General features: G+C 52.4%; 1 protein-coding gene across 2 annotated transcripts in view; it reads right to left on the bottom strand.

The window, feature by feature from the left end:
- Positions 1 to 14809, bottom strand: part of FAM167A (family with sequence similarity 167 member A) — a 42248-nt gene extending 27439 nt beyond the window's left edge. Inside the window, exons 1-2 of one of the 2 annotated variants that reach the window (XM_058550402.1) lie at positions 14623 to 14809; positions 7988 to 8087 (exon numbers count right to left, since the gene is read on the bottom strand). The gene's annotated coding sequence lies outside the window, so the exon portion shown is untranslated. Of the gene's footprint in view, positions 1 to 7987; positions 8088 to 11449; positions 11511 to 14622 lie in introns of those variants that run through there. The other variant, XM_058550403.1, reaches the window with a different exon arrangement.
- Between the last annotated feature and the right edge of the window lie 752 nt (positions 14810 to 15561).

Here is a 15561-nt window from a genome sequence, read left to right as displayed (position 1 = left end):
ACTGGGACAACTTTCAAACCCACTTCCTAGATTGGCTCTGAAGTCAGGGAAGGATGCTGGGGGCAGCTGACCATTCTCTCTGTCTCTGTCTCTCACTGGTGAAGGGAGTGTGAGCCCATTCCCTGGCAGCACTCCCTCCCTCCCTCCCTCCCTATCGCCCTGCGTTCTCCTGAGAAACTCAAAAGCTCCCTCTCTCTGTTTGGATCCACAGGTTCATGCCTGCTCCTTCCAGTCTGGGGTTCTTCCCTAGAACCGTTTCACTTCTTCTCCATGATACACAATGATACAACGAAAAGATACTCAATCTTTCCAACACTCCTGTCCCACTGAATACCACGCTCCTCTCGCCCCCGTGACTTTGCACAAGGTGTTCCCTCAGCCTGGAACACCCTTCCCTCCCTTCTATGCCTCGGTTCTCAGGGATTTTCTCCTTCAGGAAGTTTTCCTTGACTCGCCAAGCTGTGTGTGCCTGGGATGCAACGAGAGCACGTGGGAGAAACAATTATGTCATCACCACAATATTGGAGCATACCAAGCCAGGCATTGTTTTAAGGGCTTTACATATACTAACGTATTTAATCCTCACAACAATTATTATCACAGTCTCCATTACACAGATGAGGAAACTGAAGCTCAGAGCATTAGGGAGCTTGCCCGAGGTCACAGAACTAACCATCGGTGAGGCTGGGATTTGAAGCCCCGTAGCCTGGCTCCAGCCTGGCTCACAACCACTGGGCTTACCAGCCCTCTTGAGCCATAGCACTTCTACCAGGGACTTTCCTGATGGTCTCCTCTACCCCCACTCTGAGCTTCCCCAGGCCAAGAACTGGGCTTTGTATCCTGGAACCTCTAGCACTTAGCGCCACGCTGTTCTCCTTAAACGGTCGTGGAATGAATGAGCAAATAGAACAGATTGCCCCCCACCCCACCCCACCCCACTCACTAGGCCTATACCTGCTCAAGCCTGAGCCAGTCTGGATGGGCCCAGAGAAGCAGAGGAGCCCAGGGCTTCCTGTGATGGCACCCTCACCACCTGTCCTCATGACACCTGCCCTGACCTCAGAGTCCTCAACACAGGCCGTCAGGCCCTAGGAAGACAGGAACAGCCTCACCCTGCACTGGGAGCTGGCGCGCACAGAGGGCAATCCTGCATCACAGATACAGCTCAAGGACCTCCGGGTCCAGCATCATGAGGTAATTCCCACTCAGCATCCCTTCCCTCCTCTGGAAAGAGCATTTATCTTTCTTGTGGGGAGTCCTTCCACATGCTTCTTGTGGGACTGATGGTCCCTCTCTTGCCTCAGGGTGGTCACATGACTCAGCTGAGCCCATGAGAGCCCTCCTGGGTTTTTGTGCCGGAACCATCCAAAAGCCGGCAGTCTTCCATGCTGGCCTGGGGCTGCTGGGGGCCATCTTGCTCACCACAGGGAGAGGTTCTGCCTGACAACCAAGACAAGCAGATGAGATAGTTTGAGGCCCTCAGTTAGGCCCTGTTGGAAGCCACCCCACCTGACCGTGATTATATAGCCTATATTTTCCTCTTGTTTAAGCTTCTTTGAACTGAGTTTCTGCCATTTGTAACCAGCATAAGCACGTGTTGGACAAAGAATATAAAATAACAGAGTGGATATTTGTTCATATTTGTCTTTTATTTGTTTGTTCTCCATATCCTGTTTTTAGGGAGGTCCTCATTTTGTGCGAGACAGCAGGCAGGCTGGGCACCCTTCTTCTCTGAGACCAGAGGATCATACCCGCCTCCTCCCTGGCCAGTGCCCTGGCCACCAGGTGTGAGCATGTGACTGGAGCTTAGCCAATCGGATGCCCAGAGCCAGGTATCTGAATCTGGTGTGGGTGAGGCCAGGATGGAGAGGGGGTTAGGCTTCATCTGTGGCCATGGCAAGCCTTGGAGGCAGATGTGAAGTGCAGGGAAGGTAGCATCATCTTAGCCAAATCGTCCTGCTAAAGGACTGTTGGAGGGCATGGTATTGTGATATAATAAGAAATATGTATTTGGTCTCTGTCCCCAGTTCTTGACACAGGGCTCTTAAAACCCTTGTAATTTCCTAAGTGATGAGAGAGACAGGAGTATTTCTTATCATAATATCTGTTTTTTCCCCCCTGTTCTTGAACCAGCTCCAGAGCAATAAAGGTGAAAGAGGCACTTTTTGTTATTCATAACAAGCCCCTTTCAACCCCCCCTGAGTTTATGATAATGAGGTGGTTTGTGGAAAGCCCCCTAGGATGGGGCTGGTTGCCAGGGGAACCAACCATGTGATCAGAGAGTTAGAACTTTCAGCCCCGCCTCCGACCTCTGGGCAGGGAAGAGGGGCTGGAGGTTGAGTTAATCACCAATGGCCAATGATTTAATCAATCATGCCTATGTAATGAAGCCTCCATAAAAACCCTAACTGAAGGGGTTCAGAGAGCTTCCAGGTTGGTGAACACCTGGACGTGCTAGGAGGGTGGAGCCTGGAGAGGACATGGAAGCTCCATGCCCCTTCCCCATACCTTACCCTACATACCTCTTCATCTGGCTGGTAAACGGAAATAAAAGTTTTCTGAGTTTTGTGAGCCATTCCAGCAAATTACTAAATCCAAAGATGGGGTTATGGGCAATTCCTGATTTATAGCCAGTAGGTCAGAAGTACAGATGACAACCTGGGATTTGCAGTTGGTGCCTGAGGTGGGGGGCAGTCTGTGGGACTGAGCCCTTAACTTGTGGGATCTGATGCTAACTTTAGGTAGACAGTGTCAAAACCACATTAAATTGTAGGACACCCAGTTGGTGGCTGCAGAGAACTGGAAAATTGTTTGGTGTGGAAAACTCACACCTGCTGTCCGAAGTGCTCTGAGAGTGCTGTGTGAGTAGAAACCTAGCCCTCCACTGAGTTGGTCTCAGATCTTTAATTTACCAGGCTTCCCACCTCTCTGTTTTTTGGAGCTGCCCTGGTTCTCCCTGTTTTCTCCCTTGGGTCTTTACCTCCCGCCAATTCTGTGAAGGCCTTTCAGTAACGTTTTCCATTGCTTACAACCAAGAGCCCTGACTGAAATGCGGGTGGACGTACAATCCATTTGGGGAAGCAAAATATATAACTGAGGGCTGAGCAGTGTCATAAAATAGTGTGACAACCAAAAAAGGCTGCCCTCCCCCATGTTTTCGTGTGTCCCTTAGAGGTGAGTGGTGCCACCTCCAGTTGAGAACCACAGGGTGGATGACCACTGTCCTCTTAAAGAAGCTTTTACTGAGAGTCCATCTGCATTCATAGTTATGTTTCCTAGTTTAGAATCTACTACAGGCAATGCTGGTGTGAGGACATCATAACAGTTTTCCGTATGTGTAAATTTACACTTACACTGCTCCTTTTAGCAGAAGTGCCACCCATGGTCCTTGTGCAAAAACTGACATGCTCTGGTTTTAGGCTTGGTGACACATGCAGCACACTCAACAGAGGTGCTCTCTTTCAAGAAGTGACCCCTCTGTCTATCTCAGGAGCGTGATGGCCCACAGAGGGAGAAGGTGAATGAGCAGAGAGGTGGCAGAAGCCACAGTGGGGAATACAGACCGAGTGGGAGTGAGCCCCACTGCTGTGGTCTGTCTCCTGCGGGGACGTTTCTGCAACGAAGAATTGGCTACACTGTGACTTAGGCCCCCACAGGATCTGAATTTCCTCAGCAAGGCAGGTCTAGGGCTATAGGATGTCTTAAGGGTCCATTCTTGCCTTCACCCCCAGCCCCCACTGTCTGTTACCCACTGATCTGCTGCTGGAGGCCAGGGCCAGCCTGGACGGTGGGCAAGGCCTCAGATGAGTCAGCAAAGCAGTGACTGGAAGCCAAGCCAGACCCACCTCCCACCTCTCAGCAGAGCCACACAGCCCCACCTTCTACCCGAGACGAAAGCAGGGCCCACAGGCTGTGACCTGAGAGTGGATCAGAGGCTGACGGAGGCTGAGAACAAAGGGGGCCCCAGCTCCCCAGGCTGTGGGGTCTGCAATCTGGGACAGGAGCCCACCTCCTGCAGGAGCCATGAGACTCAGAGAGTCACCTGGCTTCATCTCTCTGGGTCTCGGGCCTCTCTTTTGAAAATGGGGTTGTTGCAGCATCCACTCTGCAGAGGCGCAGCGAGGATGAAACAAGAGCGAGAGGAAAGGGCTTTGTAGACTAGAGTGCTTTTTATAAACTTAAAAAAATTCAGCATGGCTCAGACCACAGCTCACACCTGAATCTTTTTCTTTCCTTTTCTAAAGCAGCTATTCCCCTTTTTTTTTCCAGGTGGGTGAGAGTTCAGTAGGTCTGGGACAGAAAGGCAGAGCTGTGACAAGGCAGGCTCTTTGGTCTGGGTTTAATCATAAAACCCCGATGCTTATCTTAAATGGGGAACCCAGGGCCGGGACTCAGGACTGACCTCCGGTGGCCAACGGAACCTGTGAAATTCCCCTCTGTGCTTGGCAAACTTGCAGGAATGCTAATGACTGGGGCTGAGAGGCTGGGAGACACAGCCTGTGCCCTGCAGAGCTGCTCACAGGAGCCAGGGAGCTGTGAGGAGCAGCCAGAGAGTGTGTTTTCCCTCCTCATCAGAGGTTGCCATGGTGACTGAAGCAGGAGGGGACACCCGCTGGTTGGCCCTATACAGATCATCTTTCCAGGCTCACCTTCTTTATTCAAGGTCTTGGTCTTGGTCAGAGCTGGTGTTGGGAGTGCCTGAGATGGGGGAATGACATTGTGCAGGGACTGGACCCTTGGCAGCAATTGTGTGTATGTGGTGGGGGTGAACCGTGTTGGGACATTGTATGTGTGTGTGCACGTGTGTGTGTGTGTATGTGTGTGGTTGACTGGGTTATATTGTTGTGTGTGTGCTCTGCGTCTGTGGTGGGGGATGCTAGTAAGGGAAGTGGGGAGGTGTCAGGGTTGTGCGTGACAGTGGGGTCTTCCTCAAAGGCACACGTGAGCTACACCCCAGAGCAGAGCACACTGCAGGGGCTGCATGCTGCCCACCCAGGAGAACCTTCCACTTCCCACTTCATGGAAGCCATCCTTTTGCTGCCTGGATTACTCCTCCAGGCAGCAAACCGTTGTGAGAATCCGGCCGTTTCTTCTACGAGTCTGAGGCTGTGCTCCCGCCCTTAAGCCTCAGCTCCATCAACTGACGGCCCCCTGCTCTCACGGGCCCATGTCACTCAAGTCTGCTCAGATGTCACCTCCACACACAGACCAGCTCAGACCATCTATGGAGATGTCTCCACTTATTTTTCTTTGTAGCTCTTATCACTCATAACTATGATGTTACATGTAGATTCGTTTACTCGCTTATCGTGTGTCTCACCCCTGTGAGGGCAGTGACTTTCTCTTGTTCACGACTGTGTCCCCAGCACTCAGAACAGTGCCTGGAACACAGTAGGCACTGAGTCAACTTGTTGAATGAATGAACAAGGAATTGAACAGATGAATGAAGGAAGAAGGACTTTCTGGGCAGTCTGTTTTATCCCTTTGCCCGTCATTGGCTCTTCTGGGAGCTCGCTCCTCCTCACTGAGTCTACAGCTCTGTCTTAAAGCTCAGCTGAGGCTGCCTCCTCTCCAATGCCCTAGAAATACCCCACCTTCTAGACCATTCCTTTCTGAATGCTCCCAGCCGGCGCTGGCTTCCGTCACACCCACCGCACACTGTACGATCTTGAGCTGTGGGAGTGTCCTGTCTCCCTGACCAGATGTCTAGCTCATCAGTGGGAAGGGCATTACTTTCTCTTTTGTGTCCTGAGCACAAGGGTCTGCAAACAGTGGATGTTCAGTAAATGCTGAGGACGGCGATGCTGGGAATCAGTGAACAGATTCTAGCCAGAGCGTTCACATCTCTGGATGGTTTCCTGCCTATAGGAGACCTCCTGTGGGGTCATGGGTAGGACTTTCAAGGTCAGAATGTTTCTAGTGAGTCTGAATTGCGGGGCAGGGGTGGTTTGGGAGGCTGGTCTCAACTTGATGTTTTATCCTTTCCCCATAACCTCATGGTTGAATTTGACTAAGTCTTCAAGCCTAGTTCAAACACCACCTCATTCTACGGTCTTCTATGCTCCTTCTGAATGGAGATGATCACCTCCTCCCCTGGCATATTTTTTAGTGTTTTTCTGCACCAGTCTTAGGTCCTGACCATTGGTCTCCTTGAATCGTATCACTGTCTCTGATGATCCTGTGAGGTGGACGGATGTGTCTTTGTTGAGCACTCCATCTGTGGGAACCACCCCCATATCATTTCAGGTGGTTCCAAAGGGACTGTGAGTCACAGCTCCCTGCCCATCACCCCCACCCCCAGGAATGCTCACATGACCCACACTTAGACATCCATTTTAGCTCTTGCCCTGGCAATAGTGACTGGTCCAATGGATGTGCAGAAATGGCCAAGCAAGGCCGATCTGAATATTTTCATGGGATTTAAATACAGACACTTGGAGAAATAGGGTGTCTTTTCAGCTGGGACAGCCCAGCTGGGAGGATATAAACCTGGAGTTACCAGGGCCCACCTTCTCAGCGTTATGGAGAAAGCCTGTTTGCAGTACGAAGGAATAAGCCTTCAAGAAGGAGAAGAAAGAGAGAGAGACCTGATAACATCTTTTGATCGGTTGGACCCAGCAGTGCCCAAAGACCCCAAGCTTTCCAATACTATGCACTAATACATTCTCTCCTTTGCTTGAGCTCATTTAAGCTGGGCTTCTGTCCCTTGCCATCAAAAGGGGCCTGAGTAACCTACCTACACTGGACTGTGAGATCTTGGAGGGGAGAGTCTGTCTCCAATTCTTCCCCATACTTCTCACAGCTACTTGCTTGGTATAACCAGTTCAACTTTAATGCATATTTTCTGCATAAATAAAAGAAATATATAAATGGCCATTTTCTCTCTGTCTGAATACAGCGACAAATGAAAATTCTTAGAATCAAGAGGAAGAGGAGACGAGAACCATTACCCAGTGGCTACTATGTGCCAGGCCCTGTGCAAATGTCTGGCTGAATCCTTGAAATGACCCTGATATAGGACTAGTATTACCCTACTTCACAGGTCAGATGAAGGTAAGTGAAGGAATCACCATTTCAGTCCCAGTCTTCCCACTTCCAGCATTGTGATCACGTCACAAATGGTCATAAGTAGAAATGTGACGGGAACAAGCGCTTCAAGTGTTTCAGTGTTTTAAAGCCCAGCATTCTTAGGACTCCCAGGGCCAAATAATAACATTTAAACATTCTTATGGCAGCGCTTTGTTTTCCTGTGAAATTGACCTGGGCAGGTGAGGAGAGTGAGACTCAAGCACCTAGACTGGAGTCCCTCTCTGCTGATGCTGGGGAGCGAAGCTACTGCAGCGTGAGAGTCTCTCCTGGGCAGGAGGCCACCTCCAAGGGCAGGGCCGGGCAGCGAGGAGACCTGAGCCTAAGGAAGGTTCTGCCATTCATGACGGGAAACCCCCCTGTTCAAGTCATGTGACTTCTAGGAAATTGAGCAAAGTGCCTGGTGAGGGACAGAACTCACTTCGTTTATCCACTGTTTCTGTTGGGTGGGGGGCTCCCAGGCCAGTCCCAGGGGCAGCTGCATGCCTAGACCTGAGGCTGCCAGTGTGGGAGAATGGGCAGAGGGGTGTGAGGCCCAGATCAGGACCCCAGGAGAGCCCGGTGGGCTGTGCTCCTCTCTCCCCTTGACTTTCCTGATCCAGGCAGCCCAAGTGGCCCCGAAGATCCCAGCACTGATGCTAGGAGATGGGAATGAGACAACCATTTCAGACAGACCCAGCCCACGTGGGCCAGAAAAGAGCCTCAGGCCTGGGAGTCATCTCCAGGGACCCATCCCACTTTGAGTGACTGCAGCAGCTCACATCCCTCTCAGGGCTTCTGCTTCTTCCATACTTCCTTCCACCCCGACACGCACAGGGTCTGGACCACAGCAGCCGGTGCGGTTGTCACCATGTCACGGAGTGCACGCACAGCACGTAGGGGGACAGAGGAACCCACCTACCTGCGTTCTCCTGGGCGTGTTTCCCAGTGCAGCTCAGTTTGCAATGTCCTCTGCTAATGGTTGCACCTCCACTTATCATTCAAAGCTTCCATTTCCACACCTGGAATAACAAGAGCAATCACAAACATTTTGAAATCACACTGTAGTTACAGATTTTTTTCCCACACATGATGGACTGGGCTGGAGAGGTCTTCCCAAGAGTTATACCACAGAGAAACTGCAAACCAGAGCAGTCATAAGACTTGCCCAGGGTCACACAGCACTGTTCATGGAGCTGGCTGGGCTTGGACCCATGGCTTCTGATTCCAAGTTGAGCTTCCATTGTTTAGAATACAGGGAAACCTTGCTTTGTCTCGCTGGGATATTGTGAGGCAAGAATCTATAAAAATACTTGTTAAGACCTTTGCACATTCAAAGTGCTCAGTCCATGCTGAATAATTGATGGGCTCTGCTCCTGGCTGCTTAGAGCAGACACACAGGCCTCCTGCTGTAAGGCTGGGAATGTGGAAACCTCTCCTATCATTCTGCCCGGTGAAAGAAGTTGCCGAGAAAATTGCCCAGAAAGAGTGTGCTTGCCCGTTGGTGGGGGAGAGGCCCTGGCTTCTAGGAGCCATAGATCTAATTTACTGCCTCACTGAAAGGAGAGTAGAAAACTGAGGGCTGCTGCCGGGCCACCCAGAGTCGCCGCCACCGTGTTCCTTCCAAGGCTGCGAGGCTCTGGGAAAGGGCTGCTCTACTGTGACAGGCAGGGAGAAAGGTGCCTGAGAATCCAGCAGTTCGGTAGGGGGTAGGGGGGTGCAGAATTGGCCATGGGAAATGCAGAGTCTGAAGCAGAGGTTCTCCTCCATGAAAACGCCTGACAAGGCAGAGATGCCCAGGAGGGGGCTGAGGCAGCCTGTTGCTGCCCTGGCTGGCCGCTGCATGTGACCACAGGACTTTTCTGGCCAAAGGCCATGGCAGCAGAGATTAGGGGGCAGAAAGCAGACACAGAGTGCTCTTTAAAGCAATTTGCAGAGATCAAAGTAGAACGCAGTTCAAGTGGGTGTTCCGGCTATAAGAACAGGGAACATTTCACAGCTGACTGGACCTCAGGGTACTGTTTCACAGCTAAGGACACTGGGGATGTACCTCCTCGCCCCGTGGGGTCTGGCCCACCAAAGTGTCCCCTAACTGGCATTTGTTTCAGCCCCCAAACAAGGCAGGTTTAAGACCATCCAAATCCACAGGATAATTGGCTCCAAATTCAAATAAATAGAATCAACAAAGTCCAGCTCAAATAGGATTTGTTCTGAGGATCGGCTTTCTAGTTTACTCTGCGTTGCGACTTCCAAGCCCACTGGTTTCACAAGGACTTCCTAAGAAGTTTCACAGTGTGCTCTGTGCCTATGCAGGTCACTTCACTTTCATACACCCTCTGGGTGTGCTGACCTCTCAGGGGGTTGAAGGGCCCTTAGAGTTTCCCAGTGTTTGCGGGGCAACCATCCTGAGGACTCGGGTGGAGGAGGTGGTTTCGGTGTGGCCTCAGCCTGGCTAGCAATGTCCGGCTCTGCCTGCAGCTAACCCAAGGTACAGCATGGCACCCACACAGGGGTTTGGAGGGGACATTGGGCACTGTGTCAGCTTGAGCTGACTGTAGCTGGGCCGCTGAGCTGCTTGAGTTCATACCTCAGAGGGAAGGAATCAGGAACAGGAGAAAGAGAGAGCAGGTTAGGGATGGGGCAGGGCTGGGTGTCGGTGGACGTGGGTTGATATCCCAGCCCTGACACTTTTCTAATTCTATGACCTTGGGTAATCAATTCAACCCCCTAGGCCTCAGGTTCCTCATCCATGAAATGGGGATCATAATGGAACCTACCTCAAAGCCTTGGAAGGATCCAATAAGAGAAAGCGTATGTGAATTCTTAGTTATGCCTCTAATAGGACTGTCACCTCCCGCCCATGACAGCGCTTGGCTGGACCTCTCCTTGGCCTATCGAAAGAGGGAATGGCTACTGAACCATTAAAGATAGCTCATGTGTGGGCTGGCCCCGTGGCTTAGCAGTTAAGTGCACGTGCTCTGCTACTGGTGGCCTGGGTTCGGATCCTGGGCGTGCACCGACGCACTGCTTCTCCAGCCATGCTGAGGCCACGTCCCACATACAGCAACTAGAAGGATGTGCAACTATGACATGCAACTATCTACCGGGGCTTTGGAGGGAAAAAGGAGGAGGATTGGCAATAGATGTTAGCTCAGAGCCGGTCTTCCTCAGCAAAAAGAGGAGGATGAGCATGGATGTTAGCTCAGGGCTGATCTTCCTCACACACATACACACACACAAAAAAAACAAAAAAAGTAATGGAGTAGATGTTTAAAAAAAAATAAAGATAGCTCATGTGTATCTGTGTGCTCTAGAATGTGCAGAACACCACTTTACAGTCAGCCCAGTACCCGGGCTGCACAAATTACCTTTTCTCATCTGCAGCCCTGACTAGACTCCGCACTCCTTGAGAGCAGGACCATTGTCTTATGCTTCCTTGGTAGGATGTCTATTATTAATCTTAAAACCCTTCACAGAGATGGTGAGATGTTCTGTGTGGTATCATTCGGCTAGCTGCAACCAGCTGCATTCAACAAGTGTGCATTCAGATCGGGACTCCCCGCTCCCAGGCCAGCAGCCCCGTGCAGAGGGTCCCCAATCCAGAGGGGCTATGGCAAGCACTTTGGCTGTCTCTCTCTCTGCTCAACACCAGGCATTTGATGATTAGTAGTGTAAACGTTAGAAATGCATTCTCCTTGGTGAAAACAGAGGTATTCAAGATATGTGGGTTGGCCAAACAAATTTTGAGGCACTCTTGACTCTTGAAAGAGCAGGGTGAAAGGATCTAGTGAGCTCTCGGGGGATGTGTGGTCAGGGCACCCAAAGAGCAGATGGCTGCCTTCACCGAGCCCCCAGAACAGGTGGTATGAACACTGCTGGACCCATTTGCAAATAAACAATTGTTCAAAAAATGTCTACACGTGTGGCAGTATTTGGTCTGAGGCTTGCTTTCATTCAACCTGATAATGAGGTTTGCCTTCACCTTCCTCAAAGTTTTCTTTCAGTGGATGCTGTCAAACAAATATACAAAACAACACAACACAACAAAACCAGAGAGTTAGGACCAAACGAGCTTAGGTCAGTTCACAGTACCACTGTGTCCCCAGGGCCTCGCACCTGTAAATGCTCAGAGGATGAGGGAAGTAGTGTCACTTTTAACTTGATGGCAGACAGGGGCGTGGGAGGGGCTAAGTGGCTTCCCACTCAAGGGTGCTGATTCAGAACCTTCCTGGGTACTCATCACCCTGAGAGTTCCCCATCAAGCGCCCAGCTTACATGCAGAGGCTCTGCTGGCTTCCTGGAATGAGGAAACACTGCTCAGCCTTCAACAAGCCCTGAAACTGTGGTCACTGTGGCCAAGGTCACTGTCTGGGCCATTACGTACCTGGAAAACCAGCTCTGAGCTGGGCCTTCCCTTCGAGGTCCCAAGGGACGAGCCCTATGAGGAAGTCTTTGGGGACCCATTACCAGCTCCCACATATGGATCAGGATACCCGAGCGGAATTTCCGGCCATACTAGAGAGGTCACCTTGAAAAAATAGGGACTCAGTCTGCGCCCCGGAGAATCTGAACCCCCACCTCTTCCCCAGGATCTGCAGAAGCTGCTGGGCAGGGGCCCCGGTGTGAAGGCGCCTGATGCTGGAGCGCTCACTACCCTCCACCACTGGAGACGAGAGCCCAACCTTGGTGGGTCATGTCCGCAGGGAAGCAGGCTCCTGCTCTCTGCATTCCCGTCTTGAAGGAGCTGTTCATGGCTGAGAATTGTTGCGGGGCGGCGGTGGGTGTGGGGGTAGCCTTTAAGAGGAAAGGAGATGGGCGTGGGCCAGCACGAGCCTCTTACTTCTCTTGCTCATCTCTCTCTTTATCTTTCCTTCCTCTCCAGAGAGAAGTTGGGGGGCGGGTCAGGGTCGGGAAGCACTGGGCTTTCATGCACCAGGGCAACTGTCCTAACCATGGAAAGGCTGACATTTGCAGCCTTCCAAACTCATGTTGGCAACTTGACCCTCTGTGGCAGCTCAAATTCTACAGGCTGATTGCTAAGTTCCTTCTAAACCCTTTCCCACCTCCAGTCTCATCCTTCCTGCTCCCACATGCCCACTGCTCTCTCTTTAGCCCATCCTCACCCCTTCAAGGTCTGCTTCCGAATTTGCTTTTCCTTCCTTTCTCCTCACCCCAATCCAAATCCCAGGGCATATTTGCATATTAAGAGCCATCCTGGTTAATGCTAAAGGATTTCCAGTTAGTGAATGAGAACTCCTCCACCCCTAGTCTGTAAACCAGGAAGTAAACTGCTCAGATTATCATTCACCTTCCATCATGGCAAGTAGCTCAACATCCCAGTCAAGCAAAGAGCCATTGCCAGAGAGAGCACAGCTCCCAGAGGGTTCTAGGAATTCCAGACGCTCTTGTGGGGCCCAGGGAGATTTCCACTAGCAAAATTTACCTAGAGAAAACCACCTGAGTGTGTGAGGAGCCTACCGAGTAGTTTCTTCCTCATTGGCCTGGGGCTCTGTGGAACTCTCTCAGCAAATAGTTAGGCACTGAGTTAATTTACTTCCCTGCCAGAGTCCCTCTTGGAGGGAGGCCAAACTGGTAGATATGGAAGCGAGACTGTTAATTTAGTGGAAATCCATGCGTATAATTGGGAGGACAAGATGGGAGCAAGTGCATGAGAAGTTGGGGGTCTTTGGGCAAGAAGGAAAAGAGAGGCGAGGGAGGACCCTTCTCTCCGCTTCAGGCGAGTAGGGTTGAAGTGAGCCATCCCTGATAGCAGAGTCGTTCAGGCTCCGGACACAAGAAATGGCTTTCCTGGCTCTGCAGGGACCCTCGAGGTAGCAAGGGACCTTCCTAGGTCACAGGACGACCCTGCCACACAGCTCTCATTAGGTCTGGGTGTGACTGTTTCTTCCCGCTCTCTTGGCCTTTCTCCTCCGATCTCCTAAAGCAGCCTTCCTTTGAGAGCACTGTCTTAGGAGTCAGGCACGTGAGGCTGAATCTTTCTGCTCTTTCACCAGCCACATGAGCTGCACCAAGTTATTGAATTTCTCAGAGTCCTGTCGGCAAAATGGGGATGTAATGTCCCCTCGAAGGGCGCTTGTAAGGATCAAGTGACCAACAGACTCGAAGGGTTCTCAAGCAGTGCCTGGTCGGTAAATGCACTCAGGAAAGAGCTGTCATCTTTATCCACTCTAAGTACAGCTCGTGGCTGCTTTGCCAAGCCCCTTAAACACAGACTGGCAGAAGCTGCCATCCCGCAGACACAGTCCAGCTAGAGGCATCACAGCCACCTCTGCTCTCTCAGGACTTTGCCCAGCACTTTCTACACTCGATCCCAGGCCTGGTGGGTGGCAGGACTGTCTCTGGGGCATCGGACAGGAAGCTGCTTTAGAGCCACATCTCCCTCGGGCACTTTGAGGATTGCCTATTGACAGGGACCTGCGCTCACCTCATCTGGCATCCACCAGGGATGGCTGGAAGTTGGTGGAAACTTAATTTGGGAGAACCTGCCTGTGGGTTTAAGACAGGGGCTGTGGTCCACCAACCTAGAACCATCACACCTTCCAGACCTTCTCAAGAGGAACCACACACCAAGGAGAATGAAACCCAGATACCAGCAATAAGGGTTTTTTAAAAAAGCAGAACATCCAACCTGGCTTGGAGGAAGGAGACACCTACCCCCTTGCCTGGGACCACAGACCTTCCTGCCTTCTCCCAGTGACCCGGGGTTCCCAGCCTCATGGCTGCCCTGCTCATTCCAGGAGGGCTCTTGGGCTGGGCAGTTCCCTCTGACCATACTGGCTTTATTTTCTTTCTTTTTTTTTTTTTTTTGCTGAGGAAGATTGGCCCTGAACTAACATCTGTGCCCATCTTCCTCTATTTTGTATGTGGGATGCCTCCACAGCATGGCTTGATGAGCAATGCATATGTCCATGCCCGGGATCCGAACCCTCGAACCCCGGGCCACCAAAGTGGAGCACACGAACTTAACCACTGTGCCACTGGGCTGGCATCCACACTGGCTCTAGCCCTTCAGAGGACCCTTGGGCCCAAGTGCCATCGGTCACTTCTCCTGAGTTAGACATTGCATCCTGGAGCCAGGAACTTCCATGTCACCAAGTCTGAAGTAGACAGAGGGGACAGGGTGGGCTTGGAGATGACCGGCGGTCTGGGAGCAGACCTAGAGAGACTGAGTGCGGCTCCTCCTCGTCATACCACGAATCCCAAATCTCCACCCAGATCTTAACCCTGGAAAGGGCCAGCAGGGATATGGGAGATGGAACTCAGCCACCGCTGTCCCATTTCCCCTGCGGGAAGTGAGCCCCCAGGAGCGGGTGAGGCGGACGCCCTCTCCTGCGGGCGGGTGCGGGGTGTCCACTCCAGGGCGCTTTGGAATCGATGTTCCCCCTGCCCCGGGCAGGGCTCCTTCCCGCCACTGTCTGCCCTGGGGACCTGCGGCGCCCCGAGCCCCCTCCCCAGCCGGCACAGCCGGGCACAGCCACATCACCCCCAGCCCGGCCCCTAGCCCTGGGAAGGTCCTCGCCCCTGCAGCGAACCCACCTTCCAGGGCGCTCCGTGGCCCCTTCCAGGGGTGTCAGCGAGGTCCCCGCCTTCTCCTCCCAACGCGGGCTGCCCGCTCCGCAGCCTCTGGCCCCGGCCTCGGGGGCTGAGCCGGCTTCTGCCTCCCTTTCTCTTGTGCTCCCGTGAATTCTCAGCACTATTCTTTTTTTAAGGGACTTTTTTTTTTTTTTTTTTTTTTGCGTTGCGTCAGGGCGGTTGCCTGGCGACGGCAGAGCTATTCCACCGCGAGCCCTTTCAGTCCCATCCCCTCCAGCCTCTCATTCATGCCTGTCCGCCCGCGGCCGGGGACCTGGGACGCGCAGGGTCCGGGAGACGCGCGGCCGGGTCCTAAAGCCCTTCCAGCTGCACGTCCCCGCCAGGACCTGAGCCGGAGCAGCCGGCCCGCCGCAAGTAGAAGCAAAAACCACACGCGTTTGCCAAACCCTAGACGAAACCAAACCCAAATATCCGTTTTTTAATTAAACCCGAAACCAAGGCAGTTTTCCCTCAAGCATGGCAACGTGGCTTTGCCACTGTCAGCAATTTGCCTGCGTGCAGGGGGCCAGAGAACCCCCTTCCTGCGTCGGCAAGCCCAGAGCCTACACTCCACCCAGATGCAGTCTGAGTTCAAACCACCAGCAGCAACTCCCATGACCCAGTGCCTAACGTGCCGCACCGTCACAGCGCCGCAGCAGGGCAGGCGTGGGCATCTCCCGCTTACAGCTGAGGAAACTGAAGCTCAGAGAGGCCAAGAAGAAACCAGAGGTTAACTAGAAGAAGACATTCTTCCAGAGCTGTCTCCCAGACCAGCTGGGAGTAGTCCAGGTGGGCCTGCCCCAGAGCACATGTTTTCCCCCCTAACCACAGGGTGCCTCACGGCTATAACACTCTGTGCTGCGTCACCACTAGAGACAGCGCTCTTCTAAGATCCAGGCCCCG

This window comes from Diceros bicornis, chromosome 11 (genome assembly GCF_020826845.1).
Source record: "Diceros bicornis minor isolate mBicDic1 chromosome 11, mDicBic1.mat.cur, whole genome shotgun sequence".
In the NCBI taxonomy this organism is placed as follows: domain Eukaryota; kingdom Metazoa; phylum Chordata; class Mammalia; order Perissodactyla; family Rhinocerotidae; genus Diceros; species Diceros bicornis.
This window is presented reverse-complemented; position numbering and strand designations above follow the sequence as displayed.